The sequence below is a fragment of the Mixophyes fleayi genome, chromosome 4 (assembly GCF_038048845.1).
Source record: "Mixophyes fleayi isolate aMixFle1 chromosome 4, aMixFle1.hap1, whole genome shotgun sequence".
Taxonomy (NCBI): domain Eukaryota; kingdom Metazoa; phylum Chordata; class Amphibia; order Anura; family Limnodynastidae; genus Mixophyes; species Mixophyes fleayi.
Window position 1 is genome coordinate 25599914 of NC_134405.1, and position 12167 is coordinate 25612080.

At 44.1% G+C, this 12167-nt stretch overlaps 1 pseudogene; it reads left to right on the forward strand.

Annotated features, from left to right (window-relative positions):
• Positions 1-1645: 1645 nt before the first annotated feature.
• LOC142155631 (5S ribosomal RNA) lies at positions 1646-1762 on the forward strand (annotated as a pseudogene).
• The last annotated feature ends 10405 nt before the right edge of the window (positions 1763-12167 follow it).

Below are 12167 nucleotides of genomic sequence, written 5' to 3' on the forward strand. Positions count from 1 at the left end.
TCGCCGATGGGGAGTTGTACAGCAGCCGCGGCGCTGTCAAAGAAGCGCCCGCGGCTGTGCTGTATAAAGAAAATGTTTGGCATGGTTAAAACAGGCAGTTTGACTGTCACGCCTGGCGTGTCAGTCAAAATGCCTCGGCGTGTCACGAGTGAAACGCGTGTCATAGGTTAGCCATCACGGCTCTACACTGTCATCGCTCACCACCAGGGACTACAAAGCATCGAGCATTTTCTTTCCAGCGATCTTACAATGCAACCACTTCAAGCTCAATTTATCCTAGACAGTATTCAGTTTATACTCACTCACAACTATTTTTGGTTTCAAAACACCTTTTATCTACAAACTAGGGGCACTGCCATGGGGACCAGATTTGCCCCGAGTTACGCTAATCTGTTCATGAGCAGGTGGGAGGAACAATACATTTGGTCCAACCACCAACATGGGGCAAATCTGGTCCTCTGGCACAGATACATAGACGACATAATTGCCATATGGAGAGGTGATGAAACATCACTCACCTCCTTCATGCAGGAACTGAATACCAACCCTTTCAATCTCCAATTTACCACCAAGTATAGTCGCCACGAAATAGAATTTCTAGACCTACTGATTTCATCCAGAATAACTATATAGAAACCAAAACATACCAAAAACCCGTTGACGTAAACAGCTACATCCTTGCCCCTAGCAACCATCACCCACAATGGCTTAACAATATCCCATATGGTCAATTTACGAGAATTAAGAGGAACTGTTCACAACCACACCATTTTGCAGAACAAGGGCAACAGCTCAAGCAACAATTCTTAGAGAAGAAATACACCATAGATACCATTGAATCAGCATACAATCGAGCTGAAGCCAGAGAAAGAGATTCCCTACTCCATCCAAGACATTCTCCAACTAAATCCACACAACAAGAAGGAAAAATACTTTTCATCACTAACTACAATAATCAAGCTTTCAAAATCCAGAAAATCATAAATTCACACTGGAACATACTCAAACAAGATCCCGAATTGCGTCCAATTCTCCCACAGAAACCGAGTATTATTTTCCGTAAAGCCCCTGATTTGAAGAAGAAGTTAGTACAAAATCACTTTCCCCCAAGACTACCAATACAAACTACCCTGATCCCACAACAACAACAGTCAGGTTTCTACAGTTGCGGAAAATGCATAGCATGTAGAACATGTGGTGTGAGAAGCACCAAGCCCACCCACACCTTCCAATCTACCACTACCGACCGAACATACTATATTAAGGACTTCATCACTTGTGAAACTAAAGAGGTAGTTTACCTCCTCCAGTGCCCATGCAAATTACAGTATGTAGGGCGAACAATCCGACCGCTAAAAGTAAGGTTAGCGGAACACATACGGAACATCAAATGGAGCCTACACACCCACAGTGTCTCACACCATTTTCACTTAAAACACAACAGTGATCCACCCTCTCTTACATTTATGGCAATCTCAAGAATCAAGAAGAATTGGCGAGGTGGTGATCTCGCCAAAAATATAAACAAAGAAGAACATAGATGGATTTTTGAATTAGATACGCAGACCCCCAAAGGACTTAATATTGAGTTCGATATCTGTAGCTGTCTGTGAAACTCATCACGTACGGCAAGTTCAGATGCGCACCGTGCTGACATACCACACAGTCCATGCCCGATCTCATCCGAACTCGGAAGCGATACTGTGTGGGCCTGACAAGTACCCATTGTGCGAACGGTGGGGAATATCAGGTTCAGCACGGTGCGCAATCTGGAGAGTTGATCTCCCTACCCAGTGACAGAGAACAGACGCTAACTTATAACGGAACTAACACCACCGTGTGACTGCTAGCATTTACAATCATCACAGTGATTATATTAGCTATATATTGTTAATTACCAATATACACTCGTTCCCCATTGTTTCAATGAAGATACATTTAGATTAGCGCAGTATCACAATATCTCCTCCATTATTATATCTCTCCAATTGCAGTCAACTTTTTCGTTCCAAATCGCAGACATATGAACCATATGTATGTTATCTATATATAGACATAGCTGTCTATTTCTGTAAAATACATGTATATTTGTATACATGTTTACACCTTATATATGCATCTCTATGTATATGTACCACATGTAGTGGTATATCAAGCATATGCCCCAAATCGCACCCAAAATGTTTCGATCAGTTACCCCCCCCCCCCCCCCTTTTTCCTTATATCTAATATGCGGCACTTCACCTTTTATAAAACCATAATAATATTGTGTTGTTAGTTTGCTCAAGTTGCAATGCATATATGTTATCCCAGTGTTTTGACACATACCAATAACGCTTACAATCAGTTTTTATATATATGTATATTTGTAATGTTTTAAATGTCTTTTTTGTTCAAATCAACATCCATCAACGCGACAGGACATATTCTGTTGAACATCAAGGACACTAAACAGACGGGGAATCACAAAAAACACGTGACTCAGACTGTTTGAATATCTTTGCACAGTGTATATAAGACCCGCCTCCATCTACACGTATACCACTGCCTTGAAAAAGTCACCTAGGTGATGAAACGCGTCGGCCTATCACCCGCCACTTCCGGTTTTGTGCACATCCGGTCGTGGACACTCAGGAAGCGTGCGTTCCACGTTTGGCACGCACGCCGACATCCCGCTCGTTACTCTGCCCGCCACACCTACCATAACATTCTCCTGATCCCGTATATCCAGCACTTAATATCTATCGCGAGGATTACCTATCTAGCATCTGGACCTCACACGGACTATATTGGAAATCTTGAGGATCACCGCTATATCCTGGATTGTTTCAAGCGCAAGTAACACAACCCCCTTTCTTTTCCTCCTCCTCTGGACATTGTTTTAACCTGCTGGAATACTTGAGACTGTCTCCAAGGGCAAGTATCGCTATTTCTCTCCTCCCCCTTTATTTTGGGCACTATTGTATTTTCTGGACATTTTACATCTCCAGGATTTTTCCGCTACAATATTGATCAATCCCTCATTCGATTCAAATAATCTCTCAGCATCAGTGCAGCATGGCACTATGTTAACCATAATGATTTATATTTCCATGCTATGATGTATCCATGATGTATATTTATACCATTGCTTAATGTTTTACATGTCTTGTATTCCACTGACTGTATTATCTATTATCAGTTGATAAAGCTAAATATTAGCATATTAGGACATTTCATCATTATTTCACTATTTAGGTCTAGCGCAGAATATTATTATATACTTCCCAATGGTCTGTTAAACAACCTGAACGTAAGAAATTGCGGATCATAACATAGTCTCCAGGTTCAACATCATGACAGTTAGTTTCTGGCATACCAGGTGACAGCATTTTTAGTTTTTGTTGTTGTTGCTTTAGCTGTCTACTCCTTCTTATAAGATATTGTACCGTCACTTCATTATTAAACTTCAAGTCGTCTTGTGGACTCACGATCAAATGAGGTTGTCGTCCGAACAGTATCTCAAAGGGGGACAGATTAAGAGGAGGTCTAGGAGTGGTCCGAATGCTATGGAGGACCAATGGCTAAGCCTCAGAACATGCCAACCCAGTTTCAGCCATTACCTTACCAAGCTTGTTCTTTATAGTACCATTTACTCTCTCCACCTTACCACTGGCTTGTGGTCGGTAAGGGGTGGAAAGTCTGCTACCGATTCCCATGAGTTTACACATTATTGAAAAGATATCACCAGTAAAGTGGGTACCCCTATCACTTTCAATGATTCTAAGGATACCGAAAACCTACATACAAAATCTTGTACAATTTTCTTTGCAGTGAACACAGCAGTATTAGTGGCTGCCGGATATGCTTCTACCCAACCGGAAAACACTTCAATACACACTAATACATACTTTAGATTCCTGCATGGTGGTAGTTGGATATAGTCAATTTGTATTACCTGAAAAGGTCCGTCTGTAGGAGGGATGTGGGATGGCTCAGTTGGAATAGTTTTCCCAACATTTTTCCTCAAACAAGTAAGACATGACATTGCCTTCTTACCAGCCTGAGAGGAAAATCCGGGAGCACACCAGTATGCTCTCACCAGTTTGCACATACCTTCTTTACCCAGGTGAGTCAGACCGTGTGCTGCTTCAGCCAGGCTTGGATAGTACGTTCGGGGAGCTACAGGCTTACCTTGTCCATCCCTCCAGAGTCCTGAGGACTCTTGACCACATCCCTTCGCCTTCCAGACCGCCTTTTCCTGCAGGGAACACAAATTTTGCATTTCAATTAATTTCTGCATGTCTAATGTCTGAAAAACCATCATAGTCTCGGTCGATACAGTCATAGGTTGCCCTGCTGCCCATTTAGCAGCTTCGTCCGCCCTGTTATTGCCCAGTGACACTGGGTGTTCTTCAAAGGTATGGGCTTTGCACTTTATGACGGCTACTGTTTTGGGTAACTGTATCGCTGTCAGAAGTCCTTTTATGTGTTGTGAGTGTGCCACTGGCATACCTGCTGCTGTCGTAAAGTTTCTAAGACGCCAAAGGGCCCCAAAATCGTCAGTATATATATTGGCTGATTTACCCTCTGCCAATTCACATGCTCTCCTTAATGCTACTAGTTCCGCCACCTGGGCTGAGTGAGGTGGGCCAAGGGGTTCAGCTCCTACCACATCCTGATCATCTACAACAGCGTAACCAGTACATAGCTCTCCCGTCTCTGTCTGTCTATGACAACTCCCGTCTGTATAAAACGTAAAATCTACATTTTCTAAGGGGGTGTCACATATGTCGGGCCTTGCAGTAAAGGTCTGATTCAGGTGTTCCATACAGTCATGCGTGTCAGTATTCTTGCCTAACTCATCATCGACCAGGGTCTCCTCACCTCCCACCCTTTGTGTCTCTAGAGACACATATGGAAGGTATGTAGCTGGATTTAAGGTGCTACATCGTTTGATGGTGATGTTTGAGGGTGCCATCAGGGCTAGTTCCCACTTTGTGAATCTAGCTGAAGAAACATGTCTGGTTTGGGCTGAATTTAACAGAGCTGATACAGCATGGGGTGTATAGACAGTTGAATTATGTCCTAATACTACGTCCTCGCTCTTACTTAACAGAAGAGCAGTTGCTGCTACACTTCTGAGACATGTTGGGAGTGATCTTGCCACATTGTCCAATTGTGCACTGTAGTATGCTACCGGTCTGCTAGCATCACCATGTTTCTGTGTGAGGACACCTGCTGCACAACCATCAGCTTCCGTACAGTATAACTCAAAAGGCTTTTCGTAATCAGGTATTCCCAATGCAGGTGCTCTAGTCAGACTATCTTTAAGGTTAAAGAATGCTTGCTCTGACTCTTCTGTGTGTACAACACGTTCTGGTTTTGAAGAAGAGACTAGCTCCTGCAATGGTAATGCCAGAATAGAAAAACCTGGGATCCAGGATCTACAGTATCCACACATCCCCAGGAAGGTACGAATCTGCTTCTGGCTCTGAGGCAGAGTCATGTGTTGTATGGCCTCAATCCTGTCGGTTGTCAGGTGTCTTAGCCCCTTAGTGAGGCAGTGTCCTAAGTATTTGACCTTAGTCTGACATGGCTGTAATTTGTCCTTTGCCACCTTGTGCCCTGTTTGTGAGAGATGGAGCAACAACAATTTAGTATCATGTAAACATGACATAAAAGAATCAGAGCACAGCAACAAATCGTCCACATATTGAATTAGAACAGACCCATTGTGGGGTTCAAAGGATTGCAAACAGTCATGTAAGGCTTGGGAGAAAATACTGGGGCTGTCAATGAACCCCTGGGGAGGTCTGGTCCATGTGTATTGCACTCCCCGGTAGGAGAATAACAGGATATACCTCTAGTTCCACCTCCAGTTTTAATGGATACTGTGAGATTTTTGGAGCTATCCTACCACTTTTTAGATTGACCATGACAGGGGCTACGTTTGCCATCAGCCCAGTGTCCTGTCCATCTCTGGTCCATAGTGAACCTGGTATTTCCAGTAACATCCCCTTTACTTGAGATGGACTTTGTTCTATAACAGGAGAGTGTAACATTAACCTTTGAGGGGTGTCCAATATATCCTGTACCTCATGTGCGACTTTCTCCGATATATCTAAGAACACACTATCTGGAGTACAGTATATGACACATCCCATTTTACATAACAAGTCTCTTCCCAGCAAGTGAGTAGGAGCCGCCGCAGCCAAGAGAAATGAATGCTTGGTATGCAGGGGCCCGATAGTAACTTCAGCAGGTTTAGTTAGTGGATAATGCAACACTCTTCCCGTTACCCCCATAGCTGGAACAGTTTTACTGGTCACCTGTAGATTGAAAGGAGAGGTTATCACAGATCGGGCCGCCCCTGTATCTACAAGAAAAGTTTGCTTCCTACCAGCTATGTCAACTATCATTGTTGGTTCTTCTATCTGACTCTCAGTTAACCTCACTGGCTGTAGACTACAGGTATGACCTGACCCCTAGCGCTTACTATCTTTTTCCCGCGCAGCATTTGCTGCTATAATATGCGCGGGTAGATGTGAGTCTTCTAATCTATGAAAATTCCCCTTTAGAGGATATCTACGTGACCCACCCGTATGTGTATACTGTCTTTCTTTTTTTACAATCTCTTGCGAAATGGCCTTCTTTGTTACACTTGAAACACCTGATTATTCTATATTTCTTATTATGTGGGTTGTATGCTGGTGGTCGTGTATGCACTCCCTCTAAAGCCTGTATACTTACCGTCATTAACCTATCACTTTTCTCTTCCTTTTTTCTAAAGAGGTTTTTGTCATGCTCCACAGCAAACTCCCTAAGAGAATCTACTGTGATGCCTCTCCAATTAGGTAATGTGGTCTGTACTCTTGTCTTTAAATTTTCTCTAAGGCCATCCATTAATACTCCTACAGCTACCTCTTTGTGATGTGGGTCCTCACCTATGTTGGATATCCCAGTGAACCGTGTTATCGCTGCTATAGCTCTAGCAAAGTAATCTGAGGCTGTTTCACTATCCTTTTGTTTTATGGTGAAAATCTTACTCCAATTTACCACTACTGGAAAATAGATGGCTAAATGTTTGACAATTTGTTCTATATTCTCTTGGTTAATCTCATCAGTCAAAGTGTCATCTTCATCCAACAAACAATCTTTAATACATTTTTGTATGTCAGTATTGGGAGGAAGACACGCCCTCAACACTACACGCCAATCCTTATTGGTTGGTTCGTGTGCATTTCCTAAGTCTTTAACAAATTTCTGACACTTTGCCAACTCTTTTCTAGGATCTGGGAATTCAGTCATAATGGAACGTAATTCTGATCTAGTCCAGGGACAATGCATTGTAACATTCTTTAAAGGAACTACACCATCCTTGTCCGCCTTCCCATTGGGAACTGATATTGTGCGGACTGGATACGCACCCACTGGTTCACTGTCTTCAGAAGACACTACAGGATTTGCTGTTTCAATATTTAGACTGCTTCACTCCTAGTGATCACACTACTCTCACCTATCTCAGCCATTGCTCCTTTCCCATACTTACGCTGAACCTCTGGCATATTAACAGCATGAGCAATGGCTGAAATCACAGTGGGTTCATCTTCATCTTCTGATACACTGGTTTTAAACTGGCTTAAGACAGGATATAACTTAGCAATTTCTCTTTTTTCAGTTTTAATAACGGCTGTACTTACCCCTCCCGCCACATAAGGTGGCGGGGGCGCTTGCGCTGAGTCCGCCACGCTTCTCAACGGCTACTTCCGCCGTGTGCGCACTTTTCGCCACGCCTACTTCCGCTGTGCATTCGCTGCTCTGCCACGTGTTACCTTCCATTTGCCACAATTTTAAACAATCATTATGTTTATTCCTCACTTTCGTTGACTTAATCAACCATACTTTATCTTTTACAGTATTTAGTACCTCTGCATTAAAACTCTCTATTGTTGGGAAAGGCCTATCACAATCTTTGGTCATCTTGACCGACGTGTCACAATACACAGTTGCGTATGCACCATATTTCTTACACATGAGAAACCTCGCTGAACCAATAGGCCCTTCCTTAGGCAGTACACTGGCCATCTCTAGCGTATGCTTAGCACCCATGTTGAACAACACCTTCTACACGGAACACAGACACACCGCAATGCTCTGTTCTTTCCGGCCAACAATTTCAACCCTGTTGCTACAATCAACGCTAGAGATCTCTAATGCCCCGGTTGACGTATTTTCAAATAGCCGCATCCACTCGCTTACTCTTGTTCCGAACAAGAATCCCTAACACAGAAATAGTTCCTCGATAGCCCGGCTATCTCAAATTTCTGTTGAGTTTATTATAACTGGTAGCATCAAGTCGATACAATCAACCAGCCTTTCCAATATAATTCCTCCACGCACTTCCAATTTTACCCTCGCGGTTGTGTTTACCGTGCGGTTAGATCGCATCACCTACTAATACTAATTATCAGTAAACCTTGCGATCTATTGGTGGCGATTCGTGAAAACCCGGTTTTCGCACTCGGTATACCTGCCCTGTATACCGGCCTTCAGTTGGGCAACCTGCCTCGTCAGACTGCAACTGAGCACAATCCACAATAAAACAGTGTATCTATGTTACAACATCACACACTATACACATTTTGTCACGGGCACAAGGAGTCTTTGCCCAGGATATCACCAGATGATGTTCTTACCAGAGTAATATAGCAGGTACTATGGTCCTCTGGTAGCAGGGTGACAACGGAACAGGAGAATCAGCAGATGGTGAGAGAATGCTCAAGGAAAGTCTACGACTAGCAGCAACTGGTAATGACTTAGATGTATGAACACGAGGAACCAGATGGACAAGTAAACGTGAGGAGAGTCAGTGGTCTGCGTACAGCAAGTTGTACCACTGCTATAGTGAGGAGGAATGTCCAGGAGTAGAGAGGAGGTAGTGAAAGTCAGTGGTCTGCGAATAGCAAGTTGTACCAATGTCTATAGTGAAGGAATGGGTTCCAGGTGCAAGTAGGTAACGGGGAAGTCAGTGGTCTGCGTACAGCAAGTTGTACCACTGCTTATGTGAGAGGATACTTGAAACTGGTGCCAATGGGAAACAGGAGTCAGTGGTCTGCGTTCAGCAAGTTGTACCACTGCTATATATATGTGAGGAGGGGCACGAGGAGATGAATGGAATACAGAGGATACACGGGGCACACGGAACTTAATCCCACTATGATAACCACAATACAATAATAACTGACAAGCGCTGCTTGAAGTATACAAAGTCACTATAGAGATCCAGGTAATAGGAAACAAAGTCAATAGTAACAATAGCTTCAGTAGATGGAAGACTCCGGAGATGAACACAACACAGTCCAGACGGATATGCAATACAATAGCAAAGTCAATGGAAAGTATGCATACCGCGGTTCAGGAGAGCAGGCTGTCAAGGAGAAGTGCAGGGATACCTGAACGGCTGAACGCCGGCAGGAGGAGAGACCACCGGAGGATGGAAGCGGTAATCAGGTTGGTGCAGCGCACGAAAGGTAACCGGTAATCAACGGAGCAATACTCAGGAAGCAGTAGTAAGTAAAACTGGAAACATGATGAACACGGGAGAGTTGAGGCTGTCTGGTATCCGGCAGTAGTAGCGGAGGCAGCAAAGGGGAGACACGCTGAACACAGGAGAGTAGAGACGGTCTGGAATCCGGCAGCAGTAGCAGATAGGAATCAGTGGAGAGCTGACACGATGAACACAGAAGAGTTGAGATGGTCTGCAACCCGGCAATAGTAACGGAGGCAGCGGAGAGCAGACACGCTGAACACAGGAGAGTTGAGGCGGTCTGGAATCCGGCAGCAGTAGCAGATAGGAATCAGCTGAGTGCAGACACGATGAACACAGGAGAGTTGAAGTGGTCTGGAAACCACAATCGTAGTAGACAGGAATCAGCTGGAGCTGAATACACGAGGAAACACAGGAACACCTTCAGAGGCTCATGGGGAATGAGACTCCAAGATCAGGCAACTAGGTAATGATCACAGGTGGTTTAAATAGGGAGGGTTGCCTGATCATCCAATTAATTAAAAGCAACAGGTACTGAAGGTTTCATAAGGGCTGCACATGCGCAGACCCTCAGGATGGCGGACGGCCACGGTTCCTGAAGATAGGAGAAATGGCACTCACAGTCCGGTGAGTGACACCTTTTCTGCGCAGAAAATCAAAAGTTCCCAACAATAGTAATAATGTCTCAGAGGCTTTCACAAGTAATTATACTATACACATATAATAACTATTAAAACGATTGTTTAACCACGTGGCAAATCTACCGGAAGTCCGCGTACGCACAGCAGGAAATATACGCTAAGCAATGCAATACAGTTAAAATGCACAATGACAATAAAAAGAAACAGTTTTCTCTTTTGTCCCTAGGTTCTAGTACTCTGCAACAGGGGATAGTGTCCAGATATCAGCAACACATAGGATATAGCTGAAACGACAGTCTTAATTGTTCCCTGCAGCCTGTGTAAAGGTATGATCTGGGGGAAAAACTCTCACAATCCTTCCTTGTACAAGCATGCAATGGCAGTTTTGGGTAGATTCTCTCATCACTCTTCCCTCTGACACTGGGGTGTGTGCAATACACTGCAGGCTAGGGTTTTACCTTGAGAGGGTTCTGCAGTTAGTGGAGACTGTCTTTGGCGCCCCGCTGCGTGTCCCCAGCTGTTCTCTGTCTGCTCTCCTGGCAATGTCACCAGTTCTGGCAGCAGCTCAGTCTTCTCTCTGCTCAGCTGCACGTCCTCCCCCTTGTTCCTTCTACCATGCTGCTCTCTCTTTCTCCTCCTTCCTGCACATCCTCTTCCTGTTACTCCCACAGCCAATCAGGGCCTTCATCCTCCTCCTGTCAATCACTCCTGGGCACAAGTTTTCAGGAGCACAATTAACCCCTTGTAGCCCTGCGTTTTAAAAGCATTTATGCACTCCTTTGTGCTGTTCAACAGGGCTTTGGGGTACCACATATGCAAAACAGGGAGTGCAATGGAAATCTCCCCGCTGTAATGCTCTCACAATATTGGTGGCGTTATCACAAATGACATATCATCGGGAGAGTCCACACCGCAGTTCATAGCACATCTAGGAAACATTTCCACACAGCAGTGGCTGAAAATAAAAGTGGTGTAACATTGCAGAACATCCATTATAATTGCTGTAGTTTTGGACTAAGTATTCTCCGCCCTTGCCCTGACAGGCAGCTAACAGAAAGTGAATTTGCCAGGCTGCCTGTCATGTAGAAGAGGAAGACTGCTGTGACTGAGGTAAGTGAGTCTGGAGGGGGTGTTGGTTGTGTGGGGGGGGGGCACAAAGTCTTCTGGAAGGAGATAAGGAAATTGGCTGCAGGATGTTAAGGCAAATATCTGCAAGGGAGAGGTAAGGAAAATGGTTGTGGGGGGTAAGGAAAAGAGCTGCAGGGGGGCAATGTCTGTAAGGAGGAGGTACGGAAAATAGCAGCAGGGGTGGAGGTAAGGAAAATGCAGAAGGGGGTGATGAAATAACTTAGGAGGTATGTAAAAAATACAGCAGTTTTGGGGGGTGGACATGATTTCTGTATTGTGTGGTTTTTACATTCATGCTCTCTGTGGTCTCAGCGGTCACTAGAATACTAAATACTAGTCAGATGATGCAGGGTTGTAATTGATTGTAGCTCTTTGACCACAAATGTTCATATATTGCCTATATATGCTTGTGCTATGGGGTAGTTTTGTGTGTCTAGCATGGAGTGTTGTGTTTAAACTAAAGAGCCTAATCCTTCAGGGTTATTAACATTTGGCATTATAATATAATTTAGCATATTTTGAAAACAGGACCCCAACTTTCCAGAAGCCAGCTAAAAGACAACAAAGCTGCAAGAACAACCAAAGAGAGAAGAGCAAGAACAGGTAAGAGAGAATAGCACATTCTGTTTAAATTTGAATGCTTGAGATTACTCCTGAATATTTGGGGATTGAGGGTCGCTACTTGTGTATTAGCCTAAGGTGGCCAGAACACTTAATCGGGCCATGCGAAAGGGACAGGTGGTGATGTTGAGAATAGGGTTAACCTGTGGTTTTTAAATGGAGCATGTTTCTATATTGTGACTAAATAGAGAACATCCTTGTGGCAAAGGAATTGCTTTTAAGAAAGGGATGGCCGAGAGCAGGAACCA